At 44.3% G+C, this 18,657-nt stretch overlaps 1 protein-coding gene across 18 annotated transcripts in view; it reads left to right on the top strand.

The window, feature by feature from the left end:
• FOXP1 (forkhead box P1) overlaps positions 1 to 18,657 on the top strand; it is a 386,145-nt gene that overhangs the window by 179,641 nt on the left and 187,847 nt on the right. For 2 of the 18 annotated variants that reach the window (XM_062630324.1, XM_062630330.1), the window contains one exon: positions 13,181 to 13,279. The exons of the other annotated variants lie outside the window; for them this stretch is intronic. The gene's annotated coding sequence lies outside the window, so the exon portion shown is untranslated. The remainder of the gene's footprint in view (positions 1 to 13,180; positions 13,280 to 18,657) is intronic. 18 annotated transcript variants of the gene reach the window in all.

Raw genomic sequence — 18,657 nt, 5'->3', positions numbered from 1 at the left:
CCCTGACCTGCCTTGTTTTCTCTACATTAGTTCTGTCCCCTGCCACAGGAGACCTTCATGTTCTTAACTAAGGCATTTAAAGCTCATGGGCAGTTGTGGAGTGCCTAACTTAGAGACACTGAGATTCCAGGATCAGTAGATGGATTGTGGGCGAAGTCCTTGTTCTTTGTGGCAGATTCTGCTGGTCGGGTTTGGTTTGCAAAGGTTTGACACAAAGTATCTTGATACCCTTTTCTAAGGGTCTTTGTCTAGCCTCTAAAAGACAAATGTACCAAACACTCCAGTAAAAACAGGCTCTACCCAGAACTGTTTGTCTGGTTTCTTTTCCTTATGGAGCTTTTCTTCTCTGTAATGCAAATAATATGTTTGCAATGCTTGAATATGAGATGTTTACAAAAAATGGTTTGATCCTTTCTGCTGGTTAGCCAAAAACCTGTTAAAATGCAGTTGAAATGTAACTGTGTAAATTGAGCTGGAGGACTGTTTCTTGCCTCTTCTACCCCATCCCAGTAAGGTCCATATGCTGGCACAGTGTGGTGCTGGAGCACCAGCAGGTCCTCAGGTAGTCTGGGAGGAAAATGTGGGAGGTGCACTAAACTACCTGTACAGGCAGCAGCCACCTTTTACCTTTTGTATGTCATTGTAACACACGGTGTTTTAGGAGTGTTAATTATTATTTCTGGTACCCTAAGCAGAGAATGTGTACACTAGGCTGTTGTGGAAACAAATCAAAAGTCTTTTCCCTAACCACTGCAAAAGGAAATAGTTTTTTTTTGCCTAATTTCTACTTCAAAGGGAAATGATTTTGAATAACTCTTTTTTTTTTTTCTATTGTTACATTTTATTTTCCTTCCTCCTCCCTTCCCAGAATCTTCTGTGTATCTGAATCCATTAAAATAATGGTAGCTGGGAAGGAAAGGGTAAGGCCAGGGACAGGTTCCAAGTGCATGTTTACAGCTACCCTCCTCAGAGCGTCCTGTTTTCTTCAATACTGAGTCTGTTCACCACAAATCAGACCTTATGTATGTGATGGACCTCTGAAATGTCCAAAGTTGAGAAGGTTTGTGTGTGTTTGAATATGGGTATAGCTTCTGCACATGTGCATCAAAACTGTGACTTCTGTGATGATTATTAACATTTTATCTTGTCTGATTATTTCACATTACTTATCTCCAGCAATTCCTTTCTAAAAGGCTTCTGCTGAGAGCCATTACTGTTGGTGGGTTCAGCCACTGCTTCTGGGCAGTGCAACGGGATGGGAAGAGGGTATGACTTTGTGGAAACACAGGGTTACCTCCAGCCACAGAAATCAGGCTGTAAAAATGATGAGTATCTCTCTTCTGTCATCCATAGATCTGACAGGTTTGTATAACTTATGAATTAAACATCTGGGAGGTGTATCTGTATTTTCTTCCCTTTAACAGTCACCAAAACCAGATAAGCTGTTGAATAATTTTCAGTCATCCAGTAATATTGCAGGGAGTTCTGGGAGCAGATCTTTGGAATGTCTCTCTTGCAGAAATGGCAGAATTGCCATTAGCGTTGGTGTGATCAGGGTGGCACCCGGTGCTATGCCTTAACCACAAGACTTTAACCTTCAACTCCATGCAGAACAGACAGGACCTTTACCGCAGAGGTTTCATCAGAAAGATCCCGGCAAAGTAAACAGCATGACACTTAATTTATCTGCCCCAGAAACATGAAGGGCTCAGTCGACCTGATGGGATCTGTGGTTCCAGGGAGTCTAGGTATTTAAAATGTGATGCTCAGCCTGCTAAGCCATCCCCTGCAGCTTTCCTTAGTGCATAAGATATGAAAAAATCTCCTGTCCTGCAAAACAGATATTAAATTGGATACTCTTTTCACCCTGCCATGATAAGAAATGTGGCAGAGAGAGGCAGGAAAATGGAATGCTGCTTAGGAAGAAAATATATTTGAATCTAACATAAAAATTGGTGAGATAGGAGGATTTTCAGTGCTAGTAGCAATACCCTCCCCAGTGAGTTGCTGAAAAATTCAACTCTCCCTGTAGTTTTTGCACTGGATTGTGAATAAAAATGGTTGTGATTGATGAAGCGTTTGGTGTCTCACTGTAAGTTAGTCAAGAGGGACTTCTAAATCACCCAAATGAAATATTGCATTATCGTGAACAGTAACATGTAACTGTTAAGTATGCTGTTGCTTATCATAAGCTCAAGCTCCTCTGGAGCTCTACCTGGTACAGAGTCTTTGTAAGCACTGGAGCAGAGAGCCTCTGCACAGCCCGGCTGTGCCCATCCTTTCCTGGTGGAGCACACAAGGTTGGAGAGACCATTCTGCTGCACTCGAGGCCTTGCCAGCATCCTCATGGGGAATGTCAGCTGAGGCAACAGGGGCAGGAGGCCACTTTGGGTTTTGTTGTTTAGTGAGGCTGGAAGGAGGAAAGGCAATATACCCTTGTGTGCCGGAGGGCATGGACCTGTTAGTTGGATGCAGGAAGCCTTAGTGATAAATTACTGCCTCCTGTATAAGGCTCGTTATGTAGTTTTATTGCATATTGGAGGGGGGGGTGGCATAAAACTTTTTACTAGCTCTGTGCATAGAATAACGTATGAAAAGACAAAGTTGATGTTTCATGGGAAAGCAGCAAAACAGTATAAAAAATATGCATATAATTAATTTTTACTTTCTTTACTGACACAAAGAAAGAGACTGATGTTGTTCCTATAAAAAGAGAAGACTTCTAGAGTAGAGTGACCCACACTTCCTGTTGAAAACCCCTGTTGTTCCAATACAATTAAATGCCAACCCAGTTGGGTTGAAGTTTTCTGTGTCCAGACCTTTCCCACTAAGACCTTACAGTTGTTTTTCAGAAAAGGTTTAGAGAAATAGATGCTATCTGGCTGTGTGAGAACACACTTAACACCAACTAGCCAAGCAGCCTTAGGATTTTCCGTGTTTTGGGGCTAAAATGTGGAAATGGGGAGGGCGGTCACACACAAGTTGGGGATTTTGTTTTGTACGTACCTGCACAATTTGATCTCAGCTTGGCCAACCTACAGGTCTCCCAGAATGTCCCAAACTGAACTAAACCCTCTAGTTCCTTGTAATGAATAAAAACCATATGCAGCCACCACCACCACCAGATAGGTGATGTGCTCAGGCAGTCATGGTTCATTTCTGTCTGGCCTCCTTGTCCCTGTCTGCTCGTTTTCCTGCTTTCTGAGCTGGTGATGTCTCTTCTCTATTCAAATCAGGTGGCTTCCTCTACCCCTGTCTGGGGTCAGAAAGGAGGGGGCAGTAGGTGGGGAATGGTGCCACTCACCTACCTCCCACTGAAGTCTTTTACCTGCTTGTTTTCACCTCTGTGCTCCAGTGTGTGGGAGCATGGTGGCTTCTTGAAGTGATCAGGTTGCTCACCGTGGTAGACCAGCTCTCTGTTTTCAGGAGTATCTCAGGAGCTTTACATTAAGCTTTTCACCAAAATTTTCCCTGTGGCACAATCCTCAGCAAGGAAGAGTCCAGTGAAAATGGTTAAAACTTGGCCAATCTACTATTTACTGAAAACAAGGGAAGGGAGATGGGACACAGTATATTGCGAGGTGTTAAGTGGTCACACCTATTAGGATACTCTGTGTGTGAGTGCACACTGCCAGAGGCTTTATTCAAGTATCGTATTGTGAAACACTAACATTTTAATCAGTATAAAGTCAAAGGAAAACATTCCACATGGGTCAGAGGCTTGGATCGTGTTGGGGTGAAATAATACTGCTTATGGGGGTCAGAGGCAGATGAAAGAGCAGTTTTTCTCTTGTACTGACATGGGATATGCTTTGCTGCTTACTCCTTCACTTGTGAGTGTTAAGTCCTTCGATTTGGCTCCATGACACCTCTAAGGTATGGAAGAAACACCTCCTGCTCCTGTTGGTTTCATTGTGTGATCAGGTCAGATCTTTAGTGGCAGAGGAGAGGGGATTTTGTGGACAGTACTATGGAAAACTGCACTATGCATTCTGGTTTTGCAGGGGGTGTTTCTATGGCTCGGCAGCACGGTGGCCTCTGCTTGGTCATGGCCAAGGAGCCTCCATCTGACAGCATGTGGTATATACAGCACGGAGCAGCCAGCCCTTCTGTTGGTCCCCTCCCATCAACAGTGATCTTAAGTTGTGCACCTAAACTGAAACGGTCATTAAACTTTTATCTGAATAGGAAAGCTTCATGTTCTCTTGACAGAGCAGATTCTGTGGCTACTAATTTATTGCTGCAATTTAAGAAACAGACGTCTGTCTGACATGTGCCATGTAGTTCAATGGGTCACCAGTGACATCAGACTTAAAATCATTCTCTTTGCAAACTGTGCATTTTGCGGAAAAGCTTTTATTTATAGTCGGTCATTAAAATTGAGACCTGATATTTACTTTTCCTCTGATTAGGTTAAAGAGTGAATATGAACAGAAGGTACCTTCTTGTTACCACCAAGCAGTTTTCAAACGGTGCTGTTCACTTGCAGCCTTCTTAAAGGAAGTACATTACAACTATTATGGGCTTAAATTGTGTTAGTTAATACATCTGTGTTTTCACTGCTGACACTGGATTTGGCACCAATTCATGTCAAAAGGGGCGTATCTTCTGTCTTCCTGGTTCCTCATAGGTTCTTTTTGTCATCATGGAGCAGGTAAAGTCTATGGTTTGCGCTGGAAGTGTTAGACTTGCAGAGAAGTGCAACATTACCAGGATTAGGAGTCTTTTGGAGGGGTTGGTGTGTTGTCTGCTGATCTGAGGTGATGGTAGCAGGAGGACCGAGGAGGTCCAGGTTCATACCCATGTGTGAGCGTTTTGTTGTACCAAATTCTGAATCATCTTGTTGCCCAGCCCCTGAGGTGGTGTGTTTTACGCAAGTCAGGGGGACTGCTAACGTAGTAGGGTGCTTCTCTGTAGAGCAAGAGCTGCCAAACACCAAATATGATGTCCCAAAGGATGCACTAAGCTGCATCATAAGAACATGTCTGAAGAAGGACAATGAAGCTGGTGAAGGGTCTGGACCACGAGTCTGATGAGGAACGGCTGAGGGAACTGGGGTTGTTCAACCTGGAAAAAAGGAGGCTCGGGGGAGACCTTCTCATTCTCTACAGCTACCTGACAGCAGGTTGTAGCAAGGTGAGTGTTGGTCTCTTCTTCCAAGTAACAAGCAGTAGGACAAGAGGAAATGGCCTCAAGTTGCACCAGGGGAGGTTTAGACTGGATATTAGGAAGAATTTCTTTACCAAAAGGGTTATCAAGCATTGAAACAGGCTGCCCAGGGAAGTGGTGGAGTCACCATCCCTGCAGGTATTTAAGATGTGTAGATTTGGTGCTTAGGGACATGGCTTAGTGGTGGACTTGGCAGTGCTGGGTTAACGGTTGGACTCTATGTTAAAGGTCTTTTCCAACCTGAACTATTCAGGTGGAGGGAAGAACCCTTCAAAACTGAGTGGCTGTTTAATAACTGTAATGAAAATTTCAACCAAACCCTACACATTGCCAGCTGGCTGAACTGTGCAATACGCTTTCTTAATATTAGATAGGGCTGGGTTGTTTTCTGCCCTCCTAACCCCCCCCCCCCCCATCATACTGCTAAGATCAGTGGCCCATTTCAATTTTTATTGAAACAAATAAACCCAATAAAAACACTTATGCTGAGAGCTGAAGCTCCACAGTAAAGAAAAAAAATAAATTACCCCATATTGAATTTATTGATTTATTTATTTACTCCCACTGAAAAATTGAGTATTGTGTTAATGTATTTTATAAGAATCACAGTGCTTGATGAAATGGCTAATTTATTTTAGTGTATACATAAATAGCTAGCAATTTTCAGTGAGACAGGCTAATGAAAATGATGCTATGAAATTGTCTATACTATGAGGAGTGATGGAGTCAAGTTATTATTGGTTGAGTGCTACGACGTAGTGAACTGGCCATCATGTCTTTGAACTTTTGAACTGCTACTTGGTCGTGTGATTTATTGATTTTGATATCAGCATGTTAACTTAGGATTTTTGTTGTGGGGGGGTTGCACATGCAGCATAGCGCTCTGTAATTTTATAGATGTTTAGGTTAAACAAGATGGTTGAAAAACGTGAAGCGTGTTAACGGAGCAGCCTTACACCACGTGGAAAGGCAAAGAGAGATGCATGTAGGTACCATTAGATGTCAACACTGATGTTCTGATTGCTGCAGATTATCTGAGTATGAGCGAATTTGGCAGGGTAAGTGTGCATCATATTTGTCAGAGAAATGTTGCCTTTTGTTCTAAATGAAGCGTGTGAGCTCACAGCGACTATGTTTGCCTATCTACCTTAAACCTCTCCTCGTGGCGTATCTTATCAAGCCGGCGCCTGGTACAGGCAGGGAGCATCAGCACTCTGTTTTGTCAGCCCTTGCCAGAGGAGTGCTCCATTTTGCCGGTGGAGGATGCTAACTGGTGGCACAGACAGTTCAACACCTCGTGTTGGACTCTCACACCAGAGAGCTGCCCCATCCGTCGTCACCAAGACATGCAAACTAGCTTCATCTTATGGCTGTAATTCTCTCGCAGACTGGCTGCTAGTGCTGAGCCTCGGCATGCAGTGCAAGGAGATGCTACGCTTGTTGTTCTTGGTCACTTCTTAGGATGTGGAATTGAGGTATTAAAATAATAATGTTGAACTTCCAAGTGTTTCCCTGGGCAGAACTTCTCTCTCGACTATGCTGGTAGGGGAATCTTTGCATGGCGACTGCTCTGAGCTCTGTTTCTTATTAAACCAAATAACTTGACACCTGCAATTTACAATTCGTCTAAAGTGCTTTATCCTGTAAACCCAGCGATTCCAAAGCTTTAAAGCCAGCAGACTTGCAGGGGTTTGCACAACTTAGCTCATCCCACCAGTTCGCTGCCATCGTGTCAAACAGGACTGGACTTTGCTCATCTCCTTGCCCCTGCTTTCAAAACTGCGATTTTAATGCCTGTGCCCCCCATCCCCGCTCACCTCCTTGCTCTGCTGCGGTCTCAGAAACGCATGGGGGCATTATTGTAAATTATTATATTTATTTTTTCAGTGCTGGAAGTGCCATGTCTTTATTTGGATGTCGGCAGCGCTCCCCCTCCTCCTCCCACTGCGACCCAAAGCGCTTTCAGCAGTGGGACACTGGTACCACTTGCCAATAACCCCAGTGCCCCTTCCCCCCCTCCCATTTTTCTTCCTTTTGATTATTTAATTTCAATGTTTTAAATTTTACTTTTTAAAAAGATGGCCTTGTAAAGGCAGGAACCAGAACTGGTGGGGAACGGCTGAAACCAGGACTGACACCAGCACTATTAGCTGGAAAGAAAGAAAGAAAAAAAGATTTCCATTTCATTGCAACGCTGTTATTGTTTACTTTGCCATACACATCCTAATATGGTTACCTCCCTGTCAAAGCGGCCGAGCCGGGCCGAGGGGCCCCCTCGGGGAGACGCTTCCAACTGCTGCTCAGACAATAAGAAACAAACGGCGCAACTCCACAAAAGGGCTGCCCGGAAAATAAGTGTCAAATAAATCCTGCAGAACTCTTCCTGCCCGGCTCCCGGCCCCCCCCGTATGTAACCTGCGCGCTGCCCGGCGGGGCTGGGGGGGGGCGGCGGCGGGGCGCGATCGGCTCTTCGGCTCTGCCCGCGGGTCGTCCCGGGAGCAGGGACGGGGTTGGAGGAGGGAGAGGGCTGGGCGGGGGGGGGGGGGGGGGGGGGGGGCCGGACGGCTCCGCGCCCGCGCAGCGCTGCGCGCTGCCAGGTGTCCCCCGCCAGAGCCGCCCCCCCCCCCCCGCCCGGGCCGTCCCGCTGCGCGGCCGCGGCGGCTCCCGCGGCGGGGCCGGTCCTTATCTGCGGCGGCAGAACAAAGGTAGGGTGTTGAGCTGGGCGCTCCGGGGGAGGGACGAGTTATTTTTGGAGGGCTGTCTTCCCGGTGCACCACTGGCTGACCTAAAAGGAGAAGGGAGGAAAGAGGAGAAAACCACCGCCACAACCCACCGCCGAACCCCTCGGCGGAGGCGCGGAGGGAGCGGGCGCGCAGGGAGCAGCTTTACGAGCGTAGTTTTATTTTTATGCAACTTAAAGACGCCGGATCCCCCCTCCCCCTTCCCCCCCTCCGTAAACTGCCCTGCTATTTCTAGAAAATTGGCATTGCTAAAATACTTTAATCTGCGTGCTTTATTTTATTCTCTTCAATATCGGTTTATATACATTTTTTTGGGGGTGGGTTTTCTTTTTTTTGCGTTTGTGATTTTATGTGCGCATCCTCTTCTTAGCAGCTGTGAATTTCTATGAATTCTAAATAAGCTTCTCTAGGGATGAAACAGGGTATTTTTACACGAGGATTTCAACTTTTCAGTTGACATAATCCGAAGGTGCCCCTGCCCGAGTGCTCCGAGCCTTGCGAGGTGTCCCCACGTTTCTTAAACCACCTCTTAATGTGAGATTCTTTCTTCCTCTTTTCTTTTTAAAGCCTGTGCGTTACTCGGCTTCAGGGGATGCTCTCCTCTTCCTGCAGACCGAAACGCTCTTAGGTTCTGCCGTGCTGTTCGTTTTGTTTTGGAAACGTAGGAAAATATTAATACAGAGCAGTAAAAAAGGAACAGTGGTGCGGAGCCGGCAGACCTGTGCGCTGTCATGCCGGGAAGTACAGAGGAGCAGATCCATAATTCAGTGCCAGAGCACATGGATTCACGGCGATGCAGACCATGGGCATTATGTAACTTTATAAGAAACACATTTTTGATTGTAGGAGCGGACACTGCGCTTTGTAGGTAGAAGTCTCGTATCTGGGTAAGTCTGAGGAAGAGCACTTTGCTTCCAGGCTGTGTGGAGCGGCGTTGTCTCCAATTCCTAAAATTCCGACAGGATTTCAGAAGGGAAGCATCTTCTTCCTAAATTGAGTAACATTCAAAAGAATCTCTTCAATACCTGTTGTATGATGGTGTTTAATCGGCTCTCGCTCTTCCTGAACTGCTGCCTTCCTAGTTATTGTGGGATCTCTAGATTATTTTTTGTAGGAAGTCTCAGTTCCAGGCTGTGCTTTCCAGCCTCTTTTTCTTCTATTTCTTTTTTCCCCTTAAAATACCATTTCCTACATATTCCTGCAGGTTTTTTCTCTCTGCCTCTCCATTTATTTTTCTGTTGAGCTGTGCAGCCTGACCTGTGCTAATCAGAAACTCCTTTGTAAAATGTAAGGCCAAGTCAGATAATGTAAATAAACTTTTGTGCTCCCAAACTTTTATCCCATGAAAGTGGGATTAATTCTTCTTAGAAAAAAAACCAAACCCCAGACATTGCAACTCACTAGTGATATAAACACAAATAAATGTGTTTTGTAAAATTAAAGGGTGTCTTTTTAAACACGATTCTAGTTTTTGCTTTTTGGGCCATGTAGGGGATGATAGGAATTAGTAGCCTTTAATTAGACGTGGAGATATTCACATTTTACAGGGATTTATGTTAGAACATGGAATGGCGGGTGGCTTGTTTCCTCATTATGAATACTCCCTGCACATAATGAGGTTCATCATTAGTTGATGGAGTGAATTTGCCCTAGCTCTACCTTGAAAGGCACATAATTTACATACTACTTCAGAGCTTAGGCTTTAATGGATTCCTCGATGAATAAAATGAAAAGCTACTTTCTTTAAATTTTTGAACAGTGTTTTGATAATACGGATTTAATAAGACATTCAATTTCCTTGTTAAGTATATTTGAAAGTGCATTCCCAGTTTTAGCACAAAATATACTTCCCTGTGTCGCTTCCTATAATACTGGGTGCTACATAATCAAATATATCAGTGTAAACATTTTGTGGGGAGACATAGAGGGATTATTTTACTTGGCATGTGCAGGTGGCATTGGGCTTCTCTGGCCTGGTACCCTCATAGTTCCTATCAACCCAAGTGTGCTGGAGCTCACCTATACTGCTAAAATACGGCAGCTCGCTCTTCTGTTAGAGCTCGCTCTGCCCGAGGAGTGTTTTAACTGTGTATTTACTGTGTACGTTTGCAGTGATGGATCTGTGGAAATGTGTTGCTGGTTGCCAGGCTCCAGTGACAAACCCGCTGGTCCCACCCCCCTATTTACTTTGATGAGAGGAGAACAGCAAAAACTTCTCCAGTGCAGTTCCACCTCTGAAACTGCTGTGTGAATATGATAAGATTAAATTGAATTGTAGGCTGCTTAATGTGTTATCATGTCATCGGCTCTCTCCAGCCCTAGTCTGCAGGGTAAGAGTTAGCAAGGCATCTTCTTCCTCTTCTTCTTCCTCCCCTCTCACCATCGTCACGTGTGTCACGGTCAGCACCTCTCCCCTCTGACACTTGCTAGTGCAACAGTGCAGCTGAGAGGCAAAAAATACAGGGAGAAGGCTTGTTTTGATAGGATGTTTTATTACCTGAAAACGATGAGCATATATTAACGTTAATAGAATAGTCTGTGTCATTCTATTTTAGGCAATTTACCTCTGCTGCAGACCTGTCTGCTTCAAAATCTTTCTCTGCTCTAAAACATATATTTGTTTAGGGAGTTTTCATTGAAGTGTACATGACAATTACAGCTGTTCATTAACAAAATTGGGTATTTGTTTTAAACTTTAACCAATCACTTTGATATGCTAATTATGGTGTAATTTAATTTGAGCCCTGTAATGATGATGCCGTTATTATGGACATAAATGATGCAGTTAAGCTGAGAGTAATCTCATTTGCATACTGTACATGCCAGTAAATTAAGCCCTTTCTTCGACTGCTTCAGCTTTAATTTTCCACTTCTTTTCACACAGCGCCTTTTCAGCCAGTCTCTTATAAGCCCACTTTGTAATAGTGCTGATGACTGTTTGATGTGGAGAGTTGCTGCACCACAATAATGCAAGACACAAGATGTAACATTTAAAGGATTCATTATCTTGCGGAGTGTTGCTTTAAGAAGCTGGGATTAACAGGGGTGGAAGTGTCCTCTCCGTGGAGCAGTGCAGGTCTTCCCAGAAACAAATGCTGTCTTCATTTTCCCTTCTTTTTCTCAGTGTACCCCAGCAGTGGAAGGGAGTGAGGCCTTGTGGTGTTTCTTGGGAACACCATCATAGCCCTATAGACAACGTGAAGGGTTTGACCTTTTCTGTAGGATATTCTGTGGCATTCCACTGTTGCAGGAAAGTTACTGGATACAATCTACAATAGTACAGACATGGGATATACCAGGTTACTTCTCAGATTGGGTGTGTGGGCTCCAAATCTTACCTACATGATGTACAGTGATACAGAACGAAGTCTGCATTATTGGTTTTTTCCATTACATTCAGTCCCAGGCTGCTCCTTTCATGGCCCTCATGTGAGTTAAACTTACTCTCAGGTAAAATTTGGGTTTAAATTTAGAGCAGTGGTATTCATGTGTTTTTACACCTGCCAGTACTAGTGAGAACCTGGGTTTTGAAAGAATAAAAGTCACCAGTACCAAGCAAACGCGAACTGCGTAAATGCTGATTTAAACGGTTAATCTTTTCCAATTTACCATGTTGTCATTGAGCTAAAGTACTTTCATAACACTGTGGCATACAAAGAAATCATGTGAAATAAACAGGGCTCTTTTTATAGCTGCTTACTATTATGGTTAGATATTTTCATAGTTTAATACCTCTGGAAGTAAACCCCTTCTCAAGTTTTTAGCAGCAGTTGGCCTCTCAGAAAGCCATTGTTGTGTGGGTAACCAAGTTAACGAAAGATCATTATTAAAACCTTGCAATCCTTTCCTTACATAGGGTCCCATGAGCAAAAATAGCTTGTGCAGTTGCCCACAAACATGCAAGCTAATAACTTCCTGGGTGAATAGTGTAAAAACTGCTGATTTCCAAAGCAGGCACGTCACCTCTGCCTCCACCCCTGCACGGGACGCAGCAAACAGATGGGAGGGTCTGCTGTTTACCAACTGTCCAGCATTTAACGAGACTTCGGTTTTTATGGTTGTCGCCTACGCTTGGTTTCAGTTCTGCATTTCTCACATGCCATTTTGTTTTCCAGCAGCCGTTCCATGGTAGCCTGACAATGCACATGTGCTGTGGCCATGCCGCAGCGAAGCGCTCACTGATGGCGATCTAACTGCCACGCTGAGTTTGTACCCACATTTATGGGTCAAAACCACAGTAATCATTCCCAACAAGCCTACTGCTCTGGCCACCAACTATGCTGGCATGTAGGATTTCGGTTCTCCTTGTATACCTCTCTGATGCAAGGAGGAGCATCCGTAAAGACAAGTAGAGACAGAGCTTGGCATGGTTCTTGCCTTTCACGGAGCCCTTGCTTGTTAGCCATACACCAGAGTTGAGGTGGTGACATACGGCAGCCAGTTCTTTAGGGTGGACTATGTCAGAGTGAAATGTCATATCTTGGGGGTCCACCTCTGAAACTAGATGTGCCCAGAAAAGGAAAATCTTCCGTGGTTCCTTCTCTGAAGCTGTCAGCCTAGACATAGGGTTTGCATGTGAGTGCAGGACTGAGACAAAACCAGGCGGTAGTTCCCTTGCCCTTTGTGCTCAGAGCCTGGAGCTACTGAGGTTGCTGATGTAACTGGTACAAGCTGACTCCACCCAAGGGCACAGGGAGAGGAAGGGTTTCTCACAACACAGGGCAATGCAGACCAAGGTCTTCCCAGCAGCAGCAGAGGGTCAGAAGTACTCCAGTATAATGTTGGAAAATTTCAGCCATTAAAGCTCGTGAAAAGAAGAGTTCTTACCTTCATCTATTTTAGCAATATCCCTATGGTTCAACCTTTTCTTCTAAAGGTGATACATGTGTTGCTTTAGGATGTCATAGGCTGCAAAGGAGGTAGTGTCTTCAGCTTCTATATGAATGAGTAGGCTGAGCATCTCTCTCTTGGGTCATGGAGAAATTTCTGGCCCAAGCGGACAGATGACAAGAGGATGGACTGAGAGGTGGGGTGAGAGAGTTTTTCCTAGTGCTTTTTAGCGTTTCGTGGATGTAACAGTGATAGAGTGCTGTGCAGAACTTCAGTGTTAATTTTCTTGGGAGATAAAAGTACTTCTTCCAAAGCGATTTCAATGCCTAGCCTTTAAAGAAGCTGTGTTTGTAAGCGTTGACTTCTCAAAGGAGGTTTCAGGCATAGCTTTTCCTACTCTCTTTGTCCTAACGAAGCCCATATCATTCCTCCCCTCACAGGACCTCTTGAGTTTGTTCTGGATAAAGAAACTCGTTTATGAAGAAGATTTTCCCTGTATCATCCTCCCTCTTTAATCTGATCCTGGATTGCAATTTTCAGTAAGTTTCTCCTTCTACACTTACCAGTGTACGAACCTTTTCAACCCAGTCAGGTGGGAAATTAAAAGCAATACCAGTTCAGGCGATGTACTGTGCAGCCCTGTTTGAGCATTTCTGTGTAATTTCAGGATTGCTGGGTTCAAAGAAGTTTTTCACATTGGATAATAGCAGCTCTCTGCAGAAAGTTATTTCGTGGAGTTTTGAGCTTCAGGGAGATGGATTTCTTCTTTTCCAGCTTTGTTTACAAACAGCTTTGTTCTTACCCTCTTCCAGCAAAACAAGTGTTTCTTCACAGAAATACTTACAGCTGAGAGCAAAGCCACCGAACCTTTCTCTAGCATTATAACTACAACAGATTAAAGAGTAATTTATCATATGCTAATACACTTACCCCATCAAAGTCATGGGCGTCAAGGCATAGAAACAAAAATAGACCTCTGATCTCTATCTCTGTAATGCTTTTCAGCATAGAGTCTCTTACTGGTATCCAGACAAAAAGCTCTAGGAATTTGTGGTTCTATTTACCAATAGCTAAGGAGAACACTTGTCTGTCGCTGAAATTCCCCAAGTGCCAAGCTGTTGCTCTTCCAAGTCTGACTGAAGCAAGTTGAGTGCAAATTTCCGAGTGTGAAGATTCCCTGTTCCCATGCTTGTGTGTTTGTTCCTATTTGTAAACACATTTCTTCATGGTAGTGAATGGTGGACAGGCATCTCTGATGAGAAATTCTGGGAAGAACACACACATCATGCTTTGCTCTTCCAGCATGAGAACCCTCCCAGCAGTTCCCAATGGCTGGCTCACCTGGAGAGCATCCTGAAAAGGGTGATGTTTTGGAAGTCCAGGTGAGTCTGCCTGTTGGTACTGGTCTTGAGTGTACACAAAATAAAATGGTACAAGTTAAGTAGCTATTAGGTTTCTTTAATCTGGAAGCCTTTAGTTCTTTTGGCTGCACGTACCGTCTTCCAGCAGCAGCTTTTCCTGTGACTGGAGAATATGAATGTCTGCCTAAACTGGTTGAGGGGACAAAGCAATGTGATGAAATTGCATTGAACAGACATGTTTCAAGCAGAAGAATGAAATCTATAAAGCAAAGCTATTAGTAAAAGGACTTGCTCAGCCCCTTCCTTTGCTCCTCCTGTGGAGCAACAGTGCAGGTTATGCACACACTGTGCACAGACCAGCTCTTCCCTGAGATGTATGCCTGCTTCAGGTGCAAAGTCTTCAGCTCTGGTTGTGTTGAATTTGCCTTCACATTGGCTTCTCCTCCAAATAAAACACTTAGGCTAAGGATGGCGTTTCAAAAGATCATGTGCTTTTTTCCAAAGAACTGCAAATTCTGGAGCTGGGCAGCTTGTGTAGCTTCCTGAGACCATCACTTTGAGGAAGCTGACTGAAACAAATGCTGCTTTCAGGTGCGGGGCCTAAATCAAAAGCAGCTCTGTTTGAGTTCTCTGAACTTTGTCAGGGTTTACCATTATTAACAACCATATGGTCCCAGGCAACGGTCTTCTGTTTTGCATGGGGAAGGGCAGTGTCTGCCCGCTCTATGTAAGAGCCAGCCACAAGCAAGGAGGGTTTCTTGATGTGGCTCCAACAAATGCATGCGAGGTGGCCAAGGCCTAAGCTGTCAGAGATGGGGCAACCAGTCATGTCCTTGCAGAGATGCCTGTGCGAGAGAGACCGACCCGGAGGCAGTCTGCCAGCTGGGGAGGCTTGCCTGTTTCTTTGCAAACAGAATTTGCCCTTGGACTTTGGGAGGAACAAGAAGGCTACGTCTGAAAAGTTTCGTTTTCATGCAGAGGTGAGGCTTGCAGCAAAGCTGAGAGACCCATAATGCAGCTCCTCCAGCTGAGGGATATTTATTGTGTTTGTTGGTGTCTCCTTTTGCAAAGGCAAGATTGGGTCTGGGTGGATGTGCTGCTTGCTGGTTGAAGGAAGCCAATACCAAGCAATGAGCAGTCTTTCCCAGTGACTGGGGATCTTTACATTGCTTTTACAATGAAACAGATATAAAAAGGAAGAATGAAATTATAATAAGCTAAATCGGTGCCAAATGTGCGGGATTCCATGTGTGTGCAGTAAAGGGAAACCCAGTTCCTGTAGCTTTCCCTTGGAAAATGACTTGTTCTGTATTTAGAACCCATGTGCAGGATGACCATATAAACATGGTTAAACAGCACAAGATTCTGATCAAAGGGGCAATTACGAGTAGTAAAATAGGAAATATAATTATTGCTACCATTTCAGATCTTATAGCCAGGGAGAATCTTAGCAGCTAGATGGAGGAAAAGCCTTAACATTAAGAGGGAAAAGAAGAAAGCCCCCGGATTTCAGCTTGTTGGGCTCTGTAGAAAAAGAGTTGAAAAGTTAGCCTGTATTTCCTAGAATCTCTGAATTCCCAGCTAAAGAGTAATTAGAGGGGTTGAGAACAACCTGCTTGTTGATTGAGCTGAATCACAGCAGAAACTGAATTACCAACTTGTGCACAGGAAGATCTCCCAAAGTCGGAGCTGTCGCTGGGTTACTTTCACCAAATGTCCAGCACATATGCTGCACTTGCTTTTTATTGTTCACCGTTATGGTGTCGTGTCTCGCTAGATTGTGCTTTCCTACACACCTCCACCCCCTAACAAACTGGCCCTATGTATGCATGTAGGCAGAATACAGGGAATTAAGCTGTGTGACAGTGAACTTCTGGTTTTTTTTATGTGCTTGACAAATGTTTTTTAAACATGATATGAATACATTGTGCAGGAGAATTGAAGTGTTTGAGGGGCATGTTTTACTCCCAAATGAAATGTATATATTTTGGCTTTGTATTCCTCTGTATTTTTTATTCCTTGAAAAAAGAAATATTTAATATTTTAATGACAGTTGATGTTTAGATAATACAGGTTTGGACAGTTTTCTCCTGTGTATGTTGTAGAGTTCCTACTGACACGCCTGGACAAACCTCACCAGCTAAAACCCTCAGGCCAGATTTTGGTATTCGATGTCCTCAGAGGGAGGGATTGTAGCTGTTAATCCTGTAATAGCCAGATTCTTCAAGGTAGCATCTTCTGTCCTCCCACGGGTTAGATTCTCAGTTTTACCTGACAGCACGAATATTTCTCTTCAAAGGCAATGTAAACCCTTCTGCAGGCTCTGCTCATCCTCACTTCCCCTCGCTGGATCTTGCCCAGGCACTTCTCTTGTTCTGTGGCCTTTTTGCCATTGCCATCTTCTTCCTTTCTGGTTCCTTAGAGAAAATGCTGTGTTTGTAAGGGTCTGTCCCTCCTAAACGCATTCCTCATGGTCTGCCTGTCTTGCTATGGATGCCCCTTGGGAGGAAGGGCACGGGCAGCCAGGCTGATCCCATTGCTCTTTGGGATCATGATGTCACCCATTTGGTCCCGTTGCAGAGATACCAAAGCCTGCTTAGAGTCAGATGTGTAAATATTCTGCTCAAAAATAACAATTAAAACACCAGACTTGTGGCTGGGTTCTTCAGAGGGATGGGAACACCAGCAGGCATTGGCTCTTATCTGTTCTGATAAGGCACCGTGTTTTCATCTGGTCTCTATAAGCTCCAGATACTTTGGCTGAAAATAGCTTTGTTGTCCTGTTCCCTTCCATGGATGGGCGAGTGGCTCAGAGGCACAGCAAGGGACATGGGCACCTTACCCCAGCTCCCCTTTCTTGATTTTTCCAGTTACGTTAGCTAGGTCACTTCGAAGCTGTAAATGCTTCAATACACATTTGGCTCCGTTGCACCCATCCCCATATTAAGCTCTGCAATGAATGGGGCTTTAACTTCCCTGTGCTGTATGTGCTCCAGTAGTAACAGCTCATCTACTCTACAGAGCTGCTGTAAGCCCAAATTAACTGGTGTTTGTGTGATACTTTGTATCCCTCAGATATATAGGCCCTAAGAAATGTTGTGAGCTGTTGGTTTTCACCTGCAGGGTAGAAGCTCTCCTTCCCCCCATACAGCCGGAGCTTCGGCTGTGTTTCCACATGGCATCTCACCTGAAGGCTGCGAGCTTGGTACTGCACCCTGGTGAACTTCGCTCGTGCGAGCAGCTTTGATATGTTAGAACACCCCCTCCAGAAAACTGCAGGAGAAACGTTTCGTTTCATTAGTATTTGGGGTGGAAATATGCTGTAGATTAATCCTCTTTGGAAGGAGATTAAGAAATGTTCTCTCCTCCTCCCTCCTCATGTAAGAGTAGGTAATGTTTATTCTTTCTTTATTAACTACAGACGTCAGAGAAAAAGGACTGTTGCCCTTTGATTTTATTTACAAGGCAAAAGTGAAAACTTGTTTGATCATATCATGGCTGTTTAGCTGCAGCGTAAGAGTGGAAGGGAACCTGCTTCCAGGTCCTATCATGTCTAAATATAATTTTTCTTCTGTTTAGTTATCTCTGAATTTTAAATGCAACATCCTTGGCCTTCCTTATTTGTCAGGTTGAGTGAAATTGCTTCATGCTCTGCTTACGGAAATAAGCTATTTAAAATGAAATTGTCTCCGAGAACTAAGGAATTTGTGTGGCTGTCAACTTTGGAGTTGTGATTTGTGCAGAAATGATCCATTACAGAGCAAAAGCTGTTATGAAAACTTGCTTTTGCTTTTCAGCAAGGCAAGAGGAGACCTGGGGTTTGATAGGCTCTTGTTAACAGTCATATTCTTGGGCAAGAGATACTATTTTTTTCCTCTTGTTTCTTGCAGACCTCGCCTAATAAGGTATAACTTACTAGAAACAGAGGATTACTCACATGAGTTTTACTGCATGCAGCCAACATACTCACCTGAGCTGTCCATGCTCAAAATTGCCTGTGATGCTCAGTTGTGAAAGCAAAGACCTCCCGCAGCCGTGTGCCCTGCTGTAATGATGCCAGTTGTGAAAACATCCATTATTCAGGGATCTCTTTGAAACTGTTATTTGTTAACAGAATAAATGAGCACTTCTCAGCTGCCCACTGGTTGCTGCTAAGAGAGTGGTATGTCAGTTCTGGGTTTATTTGCTGATCTTTTTGCTGCTGGGTTTTACTCACTGTTTTGTGATACAAAGCTGTTTCTGTAGATATCATCACTTAAATCTTAGATGTGGCTGTGAGCACAGCAAAATGAAGAGCCCGTTGAGGTGCTAAACAGCAGTGATTCTTCAAAGACAAAACTACCAGCAGGGGCCTGCTGTCCCTGGGCAGATGTGGTAGAGGCTGACCTCACATCTGGGAGATGCTGGGCGCATTCCTGTGCGTTCTGGTACTCAGGTTCAACCTTCCTGGCACCATAGCAGTTCCTCTCTACCACTCACCTACATGATTTCTCTGGCACATTCCCTTCTTGTACAGTGCTAGAGGTGGGTTCAGAGGAGAATACAAAGCCAGCGGG

This window comes from Pezoporus occidentalis, unplaced genomic scaffold (genome assembly GCF_034315485.1).
Source record: "Pezoporus occidentalis ecotype Australia unplaced genomic scaffold, CSIRO_AGI_Poc_V1 ctg35, whole genome shotgun sequence".
Lineage (NCBI taxonomy): Eukaryota > Metazoa > Chordata > Aves > Psittaciformes > Psittacidae > Pezoporus > Pezoporus occidentalis.
Note: the sequence above shows the minus strand (reverse complement) of the source record. Positions and strands in the feature narration are given on the sequence as shown.